This window comes from Ptychodera flava, chromosome 5 (genome assembly GCF_041260155.1).
Source record: "Ptychodera flava strain L36383 chromosome 5, AS_Pfla_20210202, whole genome shotgun sequence".
NCBI classification, from domain to species: Eukaryota; Metazoa; Hemichordata; class Enteropneusta; family Ptychoderidae; genus Ptychodera; species Ptychodera flava.
In genome coordinates this window covers 39407186-39428374 of record NC_091932.1, presented here as the reverse complement: position 1 = coordinate 39428374, position 21189 = coordinate 39407186, and the positions used below count along the sequence as shown (strand labels likewise).

General features: G+C 36.0%; 1 long non-coding RNA gene across 1 annotated transcript in view; it reads left to right on the top strand.

The window, feature by feature from the left end:
* Positions 1-2443, top strand: part of LOC139132616 (uncharacterized) — a 43678-nt gene extending 41235 nt beyond the window's left edge. Inside the window, exon 4 of the long non-coding RNA XR_011552377.1 lies at positions 1065-2443. This is a non-coding gene — a long non-coding RNA (uncharacterized lncRNA). The remainder of the gene's footprint in view (positions 1-1064) is intronic.
* Positions 2444-21189: the final 18746 nt, after the last annotated feature.

Here is a 21189-nt window from a genome sequence, read left to right as displayed (position 1 = left end):
ATCAAAGTTCTTCTTTCAATTTCCAACGATGACAACATGTCATCGCAACATCGAGGCTCTGACGCATTAGAGAATTATCTGACGTTTCCATCAATGGCTCAATCATTGAAAAAATCGGCCCACACGTTTCAGTGGAATGTTCCATTTAAAATAGGGGTCGCAAAATCACCCTTTTCTGGCGATCCGCGCAACAGAACAAACCCAATTTTCAAGTTTTATAACTTTTTATTAGTTTTACTTTTTCGATTGTTTTTCTATACAAATGAAAGAAGTTCATGACAATCAGAATTAAGTATCATGAGTGAAAAAACCTCATTATTTAGGAGAAATATGCCTCTAAATTAGGGACTTTTTAAGTGAACTTCACTCGGCAGAACGATTCTTTGGGTGTTTGACATGGCAATGTTAAATGATTTTTATGAACATAAAAATAGTTTTCAAGACTTTTGCAACACTTTGCTTGCCATGATGTATGTATGTATGTATGTATGTATGTATGTATGTATGTATGTATGTATGTATGTATGTATGTATGTATTTTTATTGTTTGTTAATAGAGGAGAGAGACAGAGATCAGTTTTTTGCTGGGATTCCTTCTCATTTATAAGGTTGGAACCTACCACTGTATTATGTACACTTTTCTAGCTCGTTTTGAAATTAGATAAATAATATTACTTTTTAGAATGGCATAGACAGACAGACAGTCAGACAGACAAAGATAGATAGATAGATAGATAGATAGATCAATAGATAGATAGATAGATAGATAGATAGATAGATAGATAGATAGATAGATAAATTAGTCACGAAATATTATTGGTGCTTGGCAATAGCTCTTAATACACTCGTTTTATGGCTACAACCGGACATTGAGCATCATCAAATATAATCATATAACTGTGGAATGCAGAAGTTCACTCTGGATACCGAACTCTATTTCGTCAAAGTAGCGAAAATTTATACTTTATGACGCATGTGTTTGCATATGCTTTGACGACTCCAAGCAATCCACGAAACAAAATATATTGTTAGTTACTCTATTTCTTTATATTGCAATTTTACAGGTCAAGCTGTTCCTATGTTTATCGTGATCACTCATATTGATTGATGACAAGTGAAGAGGTCGAGACAAAGATAGACGACCTACAAAAAACCATCGGGCTAGATAGGCGTTACATTTTCACGATTGCAAACGCCACAACTTCTGAGATATCTGAAGATCCTGATCCACAGAAAATCATATATGTGCGTCGTGTATTGAATACTATTCTGGAAGCTTCGAACGATACAAGGAAAGTCTAAGTGAACAAGATACCAGTAAATCAGAAGAACGCTCTGGTAAATCAGAAGAACGCTCTTTTAATTGTAGTCTTCTGTAAGTAGCTCTGAAGGACTAATTGTCCACCCAAGCAATGCGTGCGACAATATGATATTTGCTAAAAGAATACAATGTCACGCAATCAGTACAGAAAAAGCGAGACATTCTTACAACCTCTCGATTTTAGATAAAAGCATAAATTGAAGCAACTGCTTTCATTGATTCATATCCGGAAAGAATATCATTTTGCTTTTATAGTGGTTAGGGTGAGATGTTTACCAACTCTGGAATTCAACCCATATAAGCTTATGTACTTAAGCCAGGTGCTATTCCGACCCGTGAACATTGCTTATTTTAACAGTTTGCGCCTAATGTATCCACATTATATTTCTCTACCACAGTTAGCATGTTTTTATGAAATTGACTGTATTTTTGTTTGAGATGTTTACTCTTTAGATGATTATTTTCTCAAGATTTTCATAAATACCGGTAAGCTTTTGGTGATATTGCTTGATTATGATGTTTGTAAATATTAATATTTTCAATCAATATGTGGAGGGTTACTTTTTTAATCAAAACATTTTACTATGGGGAATAGAAAGTGCAAATGTAGATTTTCATGAAAACAATATTTGACTACTGGCGAAAAGAGTCACGCCAGAAACAAAAATACATAACTTTCACTGGAAATTTACCAAACGACGTGTACCACCAACATAACTGAGATTTTAGCAATGGAAAGAATCGAATCATCTTTGTAAAGAATAATATAAACATACATTTTAGGATTGTATTGTTGCAAAACATTTGGAGAGCAACAGAAAATATAATTAGTGATATGTTAGGGTGAGAGTTACTGTTGGATTTCTAAAATGTCATCGGAGGTGTGTCATTGAGAGTTAGGAAAGAAGAAGAGTTTGTTAATTCTGTTACAATAGTTTCAATATGGTCCATTAATAGATATACTATGTATGACATTTATAGTACTTGTTCCTCAGCTAGTGCGAAATGTGCTTTATCAGAGAGCTCAAGCTCAAAAAAATTGATGTACTGTTAGAAGCCTTCAAATGATTTGGTGTAATTTTTCTTCCTCTCTGAGTTGTTAAAATGTCTTAAAGTGTGAAATAAAAGGAATGATATATTACAATAAAAAACAATTTACTTAGTTAAATGTTGATTTAGTTTACTTCCGCCGAGTCAATGAACTGTATGTTTGTCGTTGACATCAATTTTGTAGTTTTAAAAAATTAAAGATTTATGTGCTATGTGCTAGGTTTGACCCGACTTTTACAGACCACAGCTAAATTTTGCATGGAATTCATCTGTGTTGGTAGTTGATTACTGTCAATTCAATTTGTGATCTCAATCCGCTAGATTTTAGTCACTGAAATTTTCAGTTGCAGCAGTACAACCATCGTCAGCAGAATAACCCGATCTCAATGCCATGACCTTTCGGACACGTGACATCAATATCGGGACATAGGCTTTTGGTAATTTATACCTTCCCACTGTCTCTATTAAGAGATGGCTGGTTAACACAGATATACATCGCCTCTTTGACAACCCTTTCGAAGTACCGGGGATCCCTATCAAGAATTCGTACATTTTCCAAATCCACAAAGTTGTTTGATGATTCAATGTGGATCTGTTGGAAAACCTCAGATGACGTTGACATTAAGATCGGGTTATTCTGCTTACGAAGGTTGTAGTGCTTCAACCGAAAATTTCATTGATTAAAATCCAGCGTGTTGAGATCAAACTTTCAATTGACAGTAAAGCCATAGATATATTAATATGAAACGTCGTCTTACTATCAGACATTCACAACGTTATTTAGAAAATAACCGATATTTAGAAATTACGTTACTTCGTTACACTTATACTTGGAAAGCTTAGAGAGCTTATTCGATACTGCTTCTGAGATCAAAAGAAAAGTAAAAAGTTGATTTTTTTTTTCAAATTGGTTCTTATCAACAGCTTTATTGCGTACCTGTTATTTCAAAACAACGCAATTAGCTGCATTATATCACATAAATGCAGGGCTCGAAATTAACTTTTTACCTTGGTAGTCCACTTGGGCTACCATTTTCTGAAGTTGGTAGCCCAGTGACAATGGCTGGTAGTCCATGAATATTTTGGTTTAGGGATACTGTGCTCGTCCCAGTATAAGCCCCTGGTTCAGCAACACAAAACAGCAGTAAAACTAGGGGCTTCTACTCGAGAAACCCCATGTTATGTGTCACGAACGCTTAATTTATGCTTATTTTTGTACATTTGTAACACTTTCTATCACTTTCTAAATCGGCTTATACATCCAAAGAAATTGTAACTTTAGTAAAGAAAAACAGAAAAAATATTCTCATGATCTTTATGAACTGGCATGCCTTGTTACACCCGAGTCTCTCTGTACAGAACGTAATACATTGATACTGATCGACAACCATAGATAAAAGACAGCGAAACTCAGCCACGATTTCCAAGCACAGTGTTTTATATTACTATTTCAAATCAAACTGATTACACAATCTCTTGATATAGAAGTGAAAGTTTTGTGAAATTTCAGCATCAAAACCCCAAAACTTGACACAAGTACGTCTTGTATGCTGCCGATCAACAGCATAGTGTGAACTGGCATGCAAAGACTGCACACGGAAAAGCAACTCAACATTCTAGTATCAAACGCTCTGCATCTTGTGAAAACAACAACATAGCAGTGAAAATTGTAATAGTCACCAGAAAAAAACTCTTCACAGATGAAAGGATAATTGCTTCAAACAAATGAAACTACATGTTGACTGCATTTAGATCGTCCAAAAGTGACGGACATCGCACGCAAAGTATATCATGTCCCAGGCTTTGGTAGTCCGTTTGGGCTACAATTTCATGGACTTTGGTAGCCCTAGGGAAAAGTTGGTAGTCTGTGGACGCAGGACTACCGCTAATTTCGAGCCCTGATAAATAACATTACACAGCAACGGTAAGGAATAATTCAACTCCTGACTCAATGCGCAGGCTCCATCCGAGCAAACATCAACAAGAACGTCCCAAAGAACGTCAAAATACCACCCTAAAAAGGGGTTGTATCGTTTTTCGTGACGTGATGTCGTCTTTTAACTTTAATACATATTTAGCTTAGCCATAGTACGATTGAACCTATACTTGTAAGGTATTGTATCAGACTTCGCAATTATCGTTAGTATTTCTATCTCTTACTCTTGATGGTATGTAGCCATTAGACAAAAGAAATAAACCTTAACGCAAAGACACCTACTATGTTACCTCACGATTTCGCTTTAAAGTTTTTTTTCATCTATAAGTCAATGAACGATCATGAAGATTTAACTTGGTGATTTTTAAATGTTTCAATATGAATATAGATTGATGTATATCAGTTGTAGGATGATTTTATTAGTTGTGTTTTTGTTTGTAATTATTTTTTACATCTGATAGTTTGAAAAAGAAAAAACTATATTGTTCATAATTTCAGATTTTTTATGAAGTCATGACGGAATGCCTGATACAAAATAATGTCGGGCTCTTTACTCGAAAGGTAGGGAGTGCTACGGAGGCAACTCATTTTTCTGATTTACTCCAATATCTCACACGAACGATCATACACCTTGTGGTCATTGACACCATAGCGAGTGCGAAGTTATTTATGAAAACAGCAGGGTTATAAGTCTATCTTTATATGAAATAGACATTATACAATAAGACAGTGTGTGTTTAGCAAGTTCCTATAAGTAACTAAATTAATAAGCAAGGGACTTTCAGGTGATGATTTTGGATAACGTTGCATGTGAACAGTACTAAATACCTATTTTCCATAGCTTTTTACAGTTTATCGGTAATTTTAATCGCATGAAAGTCCTTAATTGATAACGACTGTCTAATATATGTCAATGTATAATTCAAACCTAGCTTTTTAACTTTTAAGCAGACACCGACAGTGTAGATAGCAATTTTATGTCTTATGCAGACACTATGTAATTTCTATCAAAAAGTACAGTGCACTGTACGCGTATGTATGTATGTATGTATGTATGTATGTATGTATGTATGTATCTATGTATCTATGTACGTATGTGTGTATATACCGATATGTAAATCCTCATTAGGAAAATGCTCATTGGGAATGTCTATTTGACTTCTGTTTATGGTAGAGCAGATAAGTGTGGTATTTTGATAAAATATTTTATTTTATGATACAAGCATAAAACTTTGCACAATCATCATAGTGTATCACTTAGTAAGAAAACAACGCTCGCCAACAGAAAATCTAAGACGGCGGCCGAATTGCAGTCATTTTCCAATATGGCTGCCGTGCAAATATTTTAAGGTACAAATAACACAATTTATTAACGATTTAAGTGGTTTCAGTGTCAAAATGTATGGTTTTTATATACCTAAGGCTGTTTTTGCAGGTCGTAAGGCATAGTTTATGATTTTTGTCGATTATTTTTAAATATGGCTTCCATGCAAATCCATACACTAGTTTTTAAGGTGTAAAATGCATAATTTATTAACCATTTAAGTGGTTTTTGCGTCAAATTGTATGTTTTTATGTTCCTGTGAATACTATTGCGTGTTTTAAAGTTATGTTTATTGATTTTGTCATCAAAGATGGCAGCTTAATGGCGATGGCGGGCTCCAAGCAAATCCATATACTATATTTATGGCATAAAAAGCACAATTTATTACCGTTTAAGTGGTTTGAGTGAAATCGTTTATCTAAGATGATGGCTGTATGGTTGCTTTTTTCCAATACAGCTTCTAAGCAAATCTATATGCTGTATTTTAGGGCATAAATGCTCAATTCACTACCGATTATAATGAATCTTATGTCAAATTGCATGTTTTTATGTGCCTTAGACTGTTCTTTAAGGTTTTAAAGGTATATTTTGTAATTTGTAAATTCAAAAAAGGAAAACATTTAAAATTTTACTTTTCAGCTAGCACTCATGTAACCATAGCCAACTTTCAAAAAACTGTTGCGTACTTTTTCAGACCAAATACTAAAACTTTATCTTGTCAACATTAACGTGATTAGTGTAGGCAGTACAACTTAAAAGTAGGGTGCTGTGCAAATCAGACCACTGCGATAACACCTACACCTACCGGCACATTCTCTATTACACAGCCACATTTGTCAACTCTTGACAACTTTCAGCAATGGGATATGGACGGGCCAAGTGTCACCTTGTTATTCCCATCCCCATTCTCTTGGTGTATAGGTCTACTGGGCGAATGATACATTTATATATCACCTGCTTGATATGCATAACGTTTGGCATGTTGTATGAGTGTCAACTGAATCGGAGGAATTAGATTGTATGATCGTTGCGGCTTGCAAATAGATCCAATCTTGCATCATTCACATGTATAGCTGTGCTCAATCTATCATGAATATATTCAAGAATTTTTTTAAAACTGCAAGACCCTCATCAATGACTGATGCCGGTTGTTGAGTGAGTGTTCGAAAGGTGTCAGATATATCCTCAAAGACATTCTATGACTACCATGCAGATTTATTTCCCTTCCCTTGGAAAGCAGATACAGACACACGTTGTTTTTACTTTTCTTTGTGATATGGTATGAGAATAAATCAGTGTGGTTTCATGACAACGGTAAACATGGTGAGACACTAGTGAATCGATTGAGCTTTAAATTTGGCCTTCATCATGTGATCTGGGTCCCCGGACAAACGGTTTTATGTTTCTGTAAATTCGTTCAGATGGTGCTTCAGGACCAAAGTGAGGTCCCTTCATCAGTTGCTCTTATGGTTTTGTATCCCTACATGTTCATTTTGATGCTAGCCATTGTTCATCAAAGAGAGTTGCTAGAATCGTTATGTTGTGGTGTGACTGTTGCATGGTTTGCTCAGACCGTTCGTTTAAACTGCTCTGGTGTTCGATTTTTGCTCGAACGTGGATGTATTTTATGTTTTTATTCCTTTAATCTGCTGTGATAGGTTTTCCTGGAAAATTGTGCCTAGTGTTTGATTGCCCAAGTTTCCAGTTTCTTATCAAACATTATTTGATGAGGATGCTTTTATGGTTGTTGCGTAGATAACTTTAGCTGTTACGTCATTACGTTTTTATTTTCAATGAGGTTTAGCGAAAGTATTGACCAAACAGCAAAACCAGGTGAAAAACGAAAGGAAAGGAGCTTTTCAACATAATTCATTGAATCTGCAAAAAGCAAGGTGAGCTAGGTTTTTGAAAGGCAAGAAAAATTAATCTTCTAAAGCCAACCGGCCTTCATATAGGTCACCACATCCTCCAAAAAGGGAGCTACCGTTGCACTAAACCACGTGTCCGGCACCGCACACACCAAGGCATAACAACAAACAGAAATTCAACACACAACAAAAAGTCTTCTCAAACAAAGAAAGCAAACAACCAGAAATGCAGCCCGTAAAAACAAATAGAAGGTTAAACAAAAACAAGAACTGAGAAAAAACCTCAGATATATCAAAAACCTTTCAAATAAAATGTTAACAATTTTGAATCAAAACATTAAGCAAAGGCTTCAAATATATTCTCACTCCAAAATACCCATATGGAAAAAAACTCATACGAGATAAAAACATATAAAAGCGCATCACGAGATTGCGTATATCATGAGAATCAATCATGGGAATCAATCAATCAAACATCTTTTTATAGATAAGTCCACGTGATCCTTCTGACAATGGAAACAGGAAAATTATCTGGAAGCAATTAATATCATTATATAGCAGAAATTCCTTTTGAAACCCAAATCAGAATCAACATGACTCGGGTAGAAAGAACAATCTTCCCGAAACAAACAAATCACAGTAAGCTCTTGATAAAGGAAGAGGCATAGTAATTGTACGTGAATACGATAGATAACATTAAAGAAAGTAAAAGAAAGCTTCAAAATACAAAATATTACTGTAAAGCAACGCAAGGCGACATTAACCATACGGTGGACATGGAAAAAAGACCTTGGAAACATGTGCGATAGGAAAGTCATTGAGGTGGCAACTTACAGCTTCCTCTATCACACAACCAAAACAATATGCACACCATAATAGTAATTCCACCAAAATACACAAAACCCCACCGGACGGAACAATCTTATAAGATGCCTTGTTATAAGTGGCTGTTTCCAGCCGAAAAAACAAATCTCGGAATTCCTAGCTTATAGACTATTGCATAAAAAACAATAGTCCAAAGACAATCAACAACAAAAAGGACACAAAAGGCTTCTTGAACAAGCTTGAATAAAAAAATACCACAAAACCCTATTTTGATAACATTAGACGTGGTATCAATTTACACAAACACGCCACAAAAGGACGCCATAAGCGCAGTGATCGTCGCAATGGTCTTCAAAATAGCACCACCCAACACGAACAATTACAAAAAACCACACAAAACATGCATGAAAGCCCTACTGTCGATTATTCTGAAACACAATATATTTTGATTCAACGGAAAATACTAAACAAACATGTGGAGGCAGAATGGCTCCATTTTAGAACCCACACAAAACCGACTGACACGTTCTAATATTTATTAAGAAGTTCATGCCACCCAAACAGCATTTTCATGCTCACACATGCAACAACAGTGTGGACTTCATAAGAGAGGTCAATTTCTTCACAACGAAAACTTCAACAACGAGATTACAGAAAAAGAACAATATTTTGTATCAGAAAAAAGTTAGCAAAACGTCAGCTATACCTCATTGACAAAAATAAAAACAATGACGAAATAACATAACGTATCCCAACAACGACCTTTAGTCAATTCATCAAAACCATCCTATTCAAGCAATATGTATTAAAAAACTTAAAATAATTACGGATTATCGAACACGGCTCATAGTTTTTCCAAAAACCCTATCAAAGCAGAGAAAAGGATAAAAACATAAAAAATATTCGCTTTCATGAAAAACCAAGCACAAGCACAATTGAAACGAATGGTCTGAGCAACAAACCACACAACAGCCAGACCACAATAAAAAGATTCTGGCACATCTTTTTGATAAACGATGACTAATGTCAAACTAAACAAGTTGGAAAGCTATTCGAGCAACTGATGAAGGGACCCAATTTGGTCCTAAAACGCCATTAAGACGAATCACACAAACATAAAACTGTTTTCCTGGAGGTCCAGATCACATGACTAGGATCAAAGCAATATCGATTCATAAAAACCACATTGATCCACTCACTATATCGTATCACTGACAAAGGTAGTCCTTTAATCATTTGTTCAACTCATCCAGACTGGCTCTGATCCTTTCAATTCAAGTGCAACTAACTAACGGATAATAGGGCTAGTTAATTAGCATTTCACATTTTTCGCCATCGCTTGATGTAAACTAAATACACTTACAGACATACAGAATTCTGGTATGTTGGAAAGACACCAAAAATGGCAAAAAAGTGGTTGGGAAGTGAAGATCTTTTATTACAATTTTAGTTTTAGTTTTTAACACATTAAATGTACTTTTGTACTGTAATTCACAGGCAGAGCAATTTCTGATTTAAGAGTAGACAATATCACAAAATAAACAACTTGCAGTTCTCCTTTCTGTCACATAATATATTATTTGCTTTCCTGAACCGTAAAATTTAAATTCATTTGTTTCTCATCTTTCATCAAAAACCTTTTCGGAAACCTAATTTCGTGTAACATGTTTATTTACCGTTTATGGAAATTTTCACAAATTTACATATTCCAACATCTATAGTATCATAGATAGCTAATTCTTGAAACTCTTGAATTTTGTTCGTAAACATTAAGGATGGCTTTATCCAGAAAGGCTGAGATGATGTCAAAATTTGCATCATCAAACTTTCTAAGCCAATACTCTCAAAGCTCCCTTTTCATAAAATTGCTGAATGTTCGGCGGATCTTAGGGATGAATGAGTCAGTAATGTTTGATTAAAGGCTAATCAAAACTGCATGAATGCACGCATGTATGTATGTATGTATGTATGTATGTATGTATGTACACTGTAAAAATAGCGGACGCTAGACGCGTCTTTACGCGTTCAAAATGTACATGTCGGTGTTCAAATTTGAACGGCTGGTGTTCATATTGTTAACACTAGTGTTCATAATATTAACAATGATGTTCTAAACCTGAACACTATGTGTTAACAACGATCTCCTTTAAGTGTTCAAAAACTCAGCATCACAGAAATTTTACAATACTGTGAAACAATTAACAGTCTTTTGTGTTTTTTTCTTTACAATGGCTATATTAAATTTACTATTGCTTCACTGTCCGGCAAACGTACACGGATTTTGGTGTAACGAATTTCACACTAAGTGAAAAATATTTCCGGCCTAGAATTGCTGAAAGCATGTTATTTCTAAAACAGGAAGTATTCAAAATAATTTTACACGTTTATTACGGGTAGGAAGTTTAAAAATTAGAAAAGAAAATCAGAAAACACCATTAACGTTTTAATTTAACATCGGCGTGCAAGAGGCGTTCTACTCCTTAATACTTGGTGTTCAAGTTTGGTGTCTTTTCCCATCCCATGATGCATCAAAACGGAAGTTGCGACATTTTTCTTGTAAGCACACCCTGAAGTTGTGATCGTGCGGAAGCAAGACAAGAAAGGGTAAGTTTCCTCTCCAAAATAGTAAAAGGTATCAGATTTTTGAAGCATCTATATTATCGTCCTTTGAAATTAATTGTATTGTATCTTGAAATAGCTTAACTACGTGAAGAAACCTTTTTTCTTTCAGTGGCTGCTATACCAACAGCTAGCTGTGACTACGCAGTGGTACTTTTGGCCATGGTCTATCGGGTCAAGGGTCATCGCAACACAACTGTACCGATAACACTTGACCTGAGCGCGATCTATACGCCTTGCATAGTATCGCTGCGTAATCACAGCTAACACATGTCTTTTCACAATCGCATGTAAAACATCAATTAAACATCGTAGAGTATACAGCCAATTCCGAATTTGCATATTTAAAGAACTTTCCAAATTAGGGATATATATCTGAATTACCTTGATTTTAGTTGTTGTAACTTGCTATATACATCAAAGATACTGTGAGATAACATTTTGAAAGTCAAAAGACATTATTACTTCCGCCAATTCCGATTTGCATATTAAATGAATTTTCATAATTAGGGATATTTATCTGAATTGACTTGATCAAAATTGATGAAACTTGCTATGTACATTAAAGACACTATAATACAATATTATTCAAAGTCATTAAGCATTTTTCTCTTCAGCCAATTCCTAATTTGCATATTTAATGAACTTTGCTAATTAGAGATATATAATTTAATTGACTTGACCAAAGTTGACAAAACTTGCTACATATATTGCAGATACCATGATAGAACATATGACAATCATTAAGCATTTTTACTTAAGTCAATTCCTAATTTACATATTTAATAAACTTTGCTTATTAGGGATATATACTGGGATTTACTTGATCAAAGTTGGCAAAACATGCTATGTACATTAATGATTATATCTGGTTAAAACAATATCGAAGGTCATTTCACATTTTCATGTCAGCTAATTTACAATTTGCATATCTAATGAGCTTTCACAGCTCGGCAAATATGGCTCGAAGGACTTAGCCAACGGTAATTACACTTGCTATATGAAATGGTGATACAATGACAGCAGTCAAAGAACTTTAATAGTTTTATTTCAGCTAATTACATATTTGTATACTTCATGACCTTTCGGCGGTGATTAATGTTCATTATGTTGATCATAATACTTTCAATGAAGTTGCAAACATGTGGCAAAGGTTCAAATTTACACATAACTGCAACATATAATGAAACACGTGAGCATTTTCAGTTCATATCTGGTTTTTAGCTTTGCTGTCAGCTAAATAGGTGGATGTGTAGCATTGTCCTCAAATTTGTATATCCAAGGGTTTTTTTTTCAAAACAGCCTGTACGAATCCTTTAATATTTGGATTACAGGTCCCAAGGGATTACCCTAATCAGATATGTTCAAATTATGATGAAATATGCAAATTTATATTTTTGAGGCTAATTTTGCTATTTTTTTGCAAAAATCTTCTTCTCTTTTACTGACGTCTTCAGTATTTGGTAAGCATGTCCCTAAAAATGACCTTAGTCAAATTTGTGCTAGTTGTGATGAAATATTCAAATTTTTATATTTCATGGCAATTTTTGTCATTTTTGGTCAAAAAATCTTTGAAAAATCTTTTTCAAAACTGCTAATTGAACAGCTTTGATATTTAGGACATAGATCTCTATTGATAGTCTTTTTCAGATTGTTCAGATTATGCAGAAATTTGCAACTTTGTATTTTTAGGACATTTCAGACATTTTTAAGACATAAGGGATTATCAGAATGTGATATATTCAAGTTATGATGAAATGTACATTTTTTCATTTTAAGGGTGATTTTCACCATTTTTGGTAAAACAATTGTATAACAATTAATAGCAGGGTACACCAGAATTTGAAAGGTCTTTACGAATATGTTTTAAATTTGTGAGAAGTATATTTTTGAAATGTCACCCGTTTATTTCAGGGTTTATTTAAATATATTACAAACAAACAAACCTTTTCGTTCATGAAAGACTTTGTTTGACAAGGAAATAGGTTCAACACTGCCAAGGACCCACTTTCTGCATGTTGTGCCTTACTGTGACACTTTGCTACAACTTGACATGTTGTGTTTATTTTAGTGTGGACAACTATATACCATGTGCACCAGAGAAGCCTTGACTAACTTCGTTTTTCTTCAAAATTTACAATTGTCTATACAAGACGAAATGTCTTTAAGAAACCATCTTACGAAAATGGAGTATGCATTTCATACATATACGTCTTTTCAAGACAATAATTATACCACATTTTGAGCTTTTTCAGATGATTTTTGTACATTTTAAACAAGTATGAACATAAAACGTAATCCACAATATGGTGATCTTTATTGCTTATGTTTTTGATGGAAGGTGTTAGCACTGTTGGTTTTTTCCTCTGACAAACTTTACATACAAAGTTGCAATGTTTATTTGCCCATTTTACAGTAAAATATTGTATTTTACTCTAGAAATGTTTCATGTATTTTTAGAATAAAATAATTTTACTGGATATCAATGGTCTGTAATGTTATTTCAAGGCTTGACCACCCATGAACGCCCAAAATTAAAGGTGTTCAACAAGCGCGCATCATGTGTTCTAGCCTTTAACACACTTATTGTTGAACGGCGTCCATGCGTTCAAAAAGTATACAGCCCTTTGAACGCGTAAAAGCGTTCAATTTTTTGAACACATTTCCTGTGAAACGTGTGTTCAGATATGGAACACCATGGTGTTCAATATAATGTCTGATGAACACGTAGCGTTCAAAATCTGCACACGTGTGTTCAAAATTGAACGTTGGTTGAACATGTAGTGTTAAATTTCTGAACGTCTAGAGGCGTTCAAAAAGTGTTACAAAAAGGCGTTTAATTGGTGTTCTATCCTTTAACACTTAATTTAACAGAAAACAATTATAACTGCTAGACGCTGCCCTTCAGCTCACCATTAACAATCAATACGTCAAGAATACGAGGTCCCCAATTACAGGCGTTAAAATGAAGCCAAAAAGGTGTTTATTATAAATATGATTTGATTTCTTGTCATCGATTGAAGTCTTTTTCCCTTTTCTGGCACAAGTTTTTAATTGGCTGAACATCGTATGTTTCCCAAGAGAATACTTAAACACTTCCTGAACTTGACTGAAACACCAATAGAGATACGGATAAATCAAGATACATCGGACCAGGTGAAATCCGTCAGTTGAAATTTGATATCTTACCAACGGCTGTCACAAATTTGATGAAATTTGATAAACATGTACCTAGGGTTATATTTTGATGTAATTTTTTATATTCACATAACAATTTCAACTGTTTCAAATTCAACTGACAGATGCCTTGAAACGACTTCGTTTTGACTTGCTCAACTGACGGAGATATCTTTCGGATGACATGCAGTTTCAGAGCCGATTTCCTCATTTTCCGCATCTTTCGCTTTTCCAATCTTAGCCTGATAGCTTCCACTTCAATGTTGATTTTAAGAGAGACTTCATTAATTTGTGTACGACTGATGAACAGCTTGAAAACCTTGTCTCTTGGGCAATCTAGTTCATAAATGCAAATAAAATTGCCAATGTGCATTGGTAAAGTCTTTTTTGACGAATATTCTTAGTCATTGTCTTAGCCTTTTCTCTGACACTAAATGGCCGATACACAGCGCATATTTCTATTTCTGTTATATCTCGCCTTGTTTGTAATATACACTTTCTGGTTGTACTTCCCAAATCATAACGCTGTGCCTGTATGTCTGAGTGCAATGGGCTATGAGGTTACTGATAACTTAGTTCTAGCGAACACGTTTATAATAATAAAGGAAGATTTATAATGCTCCTATTTTCACTGAGCTCTAGGAGCAGGGCTACAGAGAAGATACATCCCGAGTCCTGTCAGAGCTTGTACATAAAAAAATAAGACTTGGATAAATGTGTTTTAAGAGCAGTGCGAAAAGATGCTAATGATTGGGTGTAACTGAGATTTCAAGGTAGACTATTCCAAGCTGTAGTACCCGTATAGGAAAATGATCCTTCACCGAAGCGTTTCGTGATGATAAGTGGCACTTTTCGAATTCGTTTATCAGAAGAGGAACGAAGTTGTCTAAAAGGGCAATACTGTTGTTGAAGATCTGATAGACATTGTGGCCCCGAGCTAGTAATTGAATTGAAACAGGTTACTGAAAGCTTATTGTATACGAGATGTGATTGGTAGCCAGTGAAGTGAATACAGAGGAGATTCGACTGAGTCTGATTTTTTGACTCTGTACACAAGTCGTGCAGCAGCATTTTGCACTCTGTGTAACTTTTAAAGTAAATGCTTGGGACTACCAAATAAAAGAGAATTACAGTAGTCCAACCGAGAAAGTGCAAGTGCGCAAATTAGATTGTTTGGCTTCAACAGTGTGTAAATGACGTATGGAACTAATCTGTCTGAGCTGGGTGTAGGCTACTCTGCAAACATTTCGAACATGAAGTGACATATTTAATTGACAATTAAGTGTGACACCAAAGTTTTTGACATTGCAAGCCAATAGTACATGGAACTTCCGACATGCATACAAGTTGGGAGCGATGGATTGTGGATATGACTACTATTGCTTCAGTTTTGTTGTCATTTAACTGAAGTTTGTTATTGGTCATCCAAGTTTTGACATCAGTAATACAAGTTTGTACAGCATCAATTGAAGTATCAATTGTGCTGACTTTATATAGTTGGTTATCATCTGCAAAAGCATGGTGCAGAACTCTTTGATTTCTGACAATTTTAAGGAAAGGTTCTGTATACATAACAAACAAGACAGGTCTAAGTACGGAACTCCAAATGAGAGAGTGGACGAATCAGGTAACAGTTTGAGTTCTATCAGGAAGATAAGACTCGAACCAAGACAGAGCAGATGCGGTTATTCCAAAAGTGTGTTGAAGTCGTTGAAGTCGTTGATGTCAAAACAAGCACTTTCCACGCAAAACGGTCACTACACTTTGCACGTTGATTAATACGGCTTTACTATTGCTAGATACATGTATATAAGAAGCTAGTGGTTTTACTTTTCATAGAAAGCCAACTTTCTACAGCAAATGCAGGACCCCCGCGTAGTGAATGATCACTACATTGAACAGAATGAAAAAGAAAAGGGTGAAAATGGAGAACATCTAACACGATTGGAACTAATTTGGGATGATTGGATAATCATATTTTTCAAATTTCTCAAAAGGGTTAGATGCCACATAGCTGAATGTTGTAATATTACAAATTACTCATAAAAACAAGTGTGTAACTTAAAAAGAAAAGCAGATGAGCTTACATTTGCAGTTTAAAACGACCTTACTTCACCATCCAATTATCCCAAATTGGTTCCAATCGTGTTATCTTGCAACAGATGGAAAATTAGACACGCATGATTTCAAAAAAGGCTTTACAAACAGTGAGGGGCTGGCACAGGTAAGGATTCATATCAAAGACAGCAGAATACAACATTTTATCACATGAACTGGTCCGAATCTCCACCTGTGTGACGTAGAACAGGACGGATAAGAAATCCGAATTACCCCTGTTGTACGTCATCAACCGGAACTTTTTTCGTGCATAGTACGGTTCATACATTTGTTGTGATCGATGCGATGCCGTGCTAGCTCGCACGTTATTTTTACAAAAAGGTGACCCGATAAATCCAGACATGGAAACATAGAAGGCATATTTGTCCAACGAAATTTTGAGTCGCTAAAACTATAGCTTTTCCCGAGAATCGAATGGAGATACCGACGATCGTTTTATTTTAATGGCTCAGTAACGTCGCGGCTCCAGTCGAGTCGTGTAGGCTCAAAGTGGACGTCGTACCTGGCGATTCCGGTTGGCGATAAAACCGAAACCTACACCTCAACGTAAGTTAAACTGAATAAATGAGTACAGTATAATCTTCGGGAAAGCGACATAGGAGGCACAAGCATAAAGTCATTCGACTAACAACGATCAATTTCCTTAATCGCACAAAAACTCCGTAAATTCTCGCTCGGAATCAAACTTGCAGCGCGGCATAAGGCTGTAGTAAAGACACAAGCTGTCGAGCTGTGTGCAGCGCTGTGGAATCCCATGTACTTCGAAAGTTGACTCAGACAACACTCAAAACAGAGTTTCCGTCAAGTAACAAAATTAGGATGTATCCTCGGGCGAGATATATGTGTCACTGCAAATTTCAAAGTCTGTAAGACGAAAACATTGAGGACCGAGATCGGGATTGACGAGTTGACACCGGCAGAGACCGGTGACGGCAACGTTGTGGGCACAAACATGCAATGAGTGTGTCATCGAACGGAATCTTTCGCGCTCGCAAAGGTCGTAAACTTGTGTGATATTTTGAAAGCCACGGCATCTCTGAGAATGAGAATTACTGTTTCGATCGTGTCGTTGCATTTACTTCATAAATCTATTTGTAAATATTCTAAGTAACTCTGAATACTATGGCTATCCGTCGCTAGCACGGTGAAAGCTATGTCCGCCGATGGCCAACTTGCCTTGGCATCGGTACAGCGCGAGACAATGATTGACACGTTCACGTGACCGAATCCGTATGTCTGGTTGGTGGAGATAACATTTGATGTAGCAAATTACAGCTTCATGGATTTATGAATGAAAGTATCTCCTGGTTGACGGTTTGTTTTACTCTTTAAATGAAAGTAATCCGCGTAAGTAAAACACTAATCGCGACGAAATTCATGCTTCGGCTCGAAGTTGTACGGCTCCACGAAAAACACTCGTATACGATGACGTCAAACAGAGAAAAATACCACGGGATTATATATAAGTATCTGGGCGAAATCGTTTTAATGAAGGTCGTCATTAAAATGAATAGCCCATGTATTCCTTTGGTATTTCGTTATTCAGAGTTTATGAGATGTTCAATTGTTTATTATTTTAGGCCACTTCTGTTCAAATACTTATTATTTCAGAAGTTTTAAAGCTATTTGAAAAAATTGAATGTGATTTTCTTCGTTGTACACAATATTATTCCAATGAAAAATTACACTTCATCATTGGACAGTAGTTTGAATTGTGGTAAGTGGAGAATTTTCGTTTAACTTCAGTACTCCGTGCACTTGTACTGCCTTTCTGTCATTTCTAATTGTTACGTGTGACATGTTCTAGATTCAAGGCCTCGTCGTAATTTCGTCTTTTGTAATATTTTTCTCGAGCACAGGAGATGTTTCAAATTGATTTCTATCATCCGTTGAGCAGCTTCTTGTCAGTATGTTCTCGCAATTGTACTCAATATAGGCAAATTACCCAAATATTTCTATGACTTCTTATCAAATTCGTATGGCAACCAAAGATATTTTTCACATGTGTTGTAGTGACAGTAGCAGCAGTGATAGTACTAACTTGTTTGACACCGTCAGTCCACGATTCAGTAAACTGAGAATGCCAAATGTGATATCCTTTCTTAGTACCCCGACCTGTTTTGTTTTGTAAAACCGTAGCACTGCTTACATGAAATTAACAGAGTATCATTTCTGTAGATTTGACAGAAAGTGCAACGAGAATGTCACAATCAAAGGATTTCACACGCTCAGTGCATATTTGTTGCAAATATTCATATGAAAGTTCCTCACACGAAATAACATATCTTGACCTAGTCATTTACAAAGTCAACGATACAATACCGAAAACATACTAGACACGAGAACACACACAAACCAACAGATACATTCCAATTCCTACACAGAAAATCATGTCATCCAAAATTAACCTTCAAGGGCCTGATCAAGGCTGATCAAAGGTCAAAGGCGAATATTAAGGTACATGAGGACATGTAATAATGAAGAGGACTTAAACAACAAAGTCAAAACATTTAATGAAAAGATACTACAACGAGGATATCCACAACAAGAAATATCAAAATCAATGCAGAAACAGATAACGCAACACGAAGAACACATTCAAATCACAAACAACGCACAACAACAACACAAATAAATTGATATTTTCTACCACGTATAGTCCACACATCAAAACAAAAGACATCAAACAAGCACTCCTGAAGAACTGGGAAGAAATAGAAAAAGACCAAACACTAAATAATTATTCACGATGAAACCGATCATCGTTTACAAAAGAAATCCAAACATTGGCGACACACTCATAAATGCACAAGTACGCAGTCTTACAGAAACGACCGAACAAAATGAAACACAACAAACTAACCCGAATATAAGTATTCTAGCCTCTTTGCTGGACGAATAAAACACTGACAATAATTAAGCCACAAACAGTGAAACAAAAATCAAAGGGGAGCAATTTTCAAAAAAGCGACTGAGGAAGAGACCACACACTGGTTTCGAAACGTAGCGCCAAAGAATCACTGTGTTATTTCGACATCCAGATTACGGCTTATATCTACAGCAATAGCCAAACACAAAAAATCAAACACGAACACAGAGAACGAAAAAATAGTGTAGGCGATGTGTGCAGCCGCTTTCCCTTTATTACATACAGAACGCGGAAAATTTCCGCGTTACCGAATTAATGGCTTTATGACTCCCCAGAGATTAAATAAACTACCGATCAATTATAACAAAAGATCACAATATTTGTGAATATGACACAACCCATGATATTTGCAGAGCAATTACCAATTGACAGTCAGTTCACACCTCAAGTAAGGTGTCTTTTCATATGGAAATTATTTTGGACCTACAGCGTTTGTGCCGGGGAATCTTTGCATGGCTGTATTGTGCAGTGGTTTGATTGTCTTTCTTGTTTTCGTGATTTCTATACTAATAGTTGCACTATTTTCTTTATCATGAAATTTGCAAATCAAAAGAACGTAAATATAAATATTTTGCGGTGGCACACCGGACCGTGATAATAAAGAAATACGTAGTGTGACAACCGCTTACTGAAAACTATTATTCAAAGCTTGCATCTTGAAAACATGCCAAAGTCTGAAATATCATGTCCTGGGGAATTATAAACTTTTACTGAATGCGATTACCTATTTCTTCTTTACAGCGAAAATTGCGTCGCTGCTACCTCGACCGAAGCGTAACTTATCGAATTATTTACGCGAAATTCGGTCAAAGCCATGTGGGACGGGATGAAATGAATGCGTTTCTTAGTTCATTTGTTTTTATTGTATTCCTTTCCTTTTGTATGTTTAGCTCGGTGATTTGTTTTTGCGCACGATAAAGAGAGTACGTCTCAACATATCGATAGGTACAAATATTCCTTCGGTGATATCACAACCTCTTAGCGTTGCAGAGATTTATGTGTTGTTAGTACAACATCACACACCTCTTCATCTCGGTAATAACCAACAACTCACCATTATCTGAACCACTGAACCATTTTAAGTTAATATCGTCGGTTCTTTCTGTTTAAATTCCTTAATCGGACATGGCCTTCAGATTTTTAATAGGTTATTAAATACATGTAAAATAGTTGTTTGGCAAATGCATAGACTCCTTACTAGTATCTCTTTTTGTGGCCGACTAGACCGTGTAGCACAGATGTAGATGTATCGGGCGTGCATGGTATTGGTCTGGACTAAACAATGCGTCGCTCGAGGGCGCCCTCTACCTCCACCCCACTTCGTAGAGAGTGCCCTCGAGCGACGGATCTTTCAGTCCAGGCATTGACCTTTCTCAACACAACTCCCCTGGTTATCCTCTTTTTACTGTACCATAACAAAATATGCATATATAATACCTGTTTGAAGCTCCTATCAATTGTCATATTATTTTGTTGCAAGTGAATTCTAACGTACGCCCCAATTAGAGGAAATACAGGAAATGACAACGCTTCACTTGGAATTAAAGGGCCTATGACATGATTTCCAAAGTTATCATTTTTCCCTTCAAAAACTCAGCTCGGGGACCTGTCTTTGGATTGCATATTGTGTCAGTTCGGAAAGACGTGCGCGAAGGGCGAAATTGACTCCCTTTTCTTGCTCGGTGATCAGGGGGGCTCTTCGCACCCGAGCCAGGCAGCGGTATTTGCATATTGACCAACAGGTAGAATTGACGTCATTTGTACGACGCTATTGTCACGAAAGTGTATTTAGCGGTCCTTGTATAAATTAGACCACAAACAAAGTCAGCTATATAAACAGTGCTCACAGACGCCCAGTAAACACTGGCAAGGAAGCCACATCGGCGGTCCAGCTGCAGGGACTTATCAAGTTGCTTCCAGCGAGGACAGTGTTGACCAGAATTCAGAAAGTGATTTCGAGGGGAATTAGCTTAAAGACACATAGGCAACCCCAGGCATCCGGGACGAGTGGTTCCAAATCAG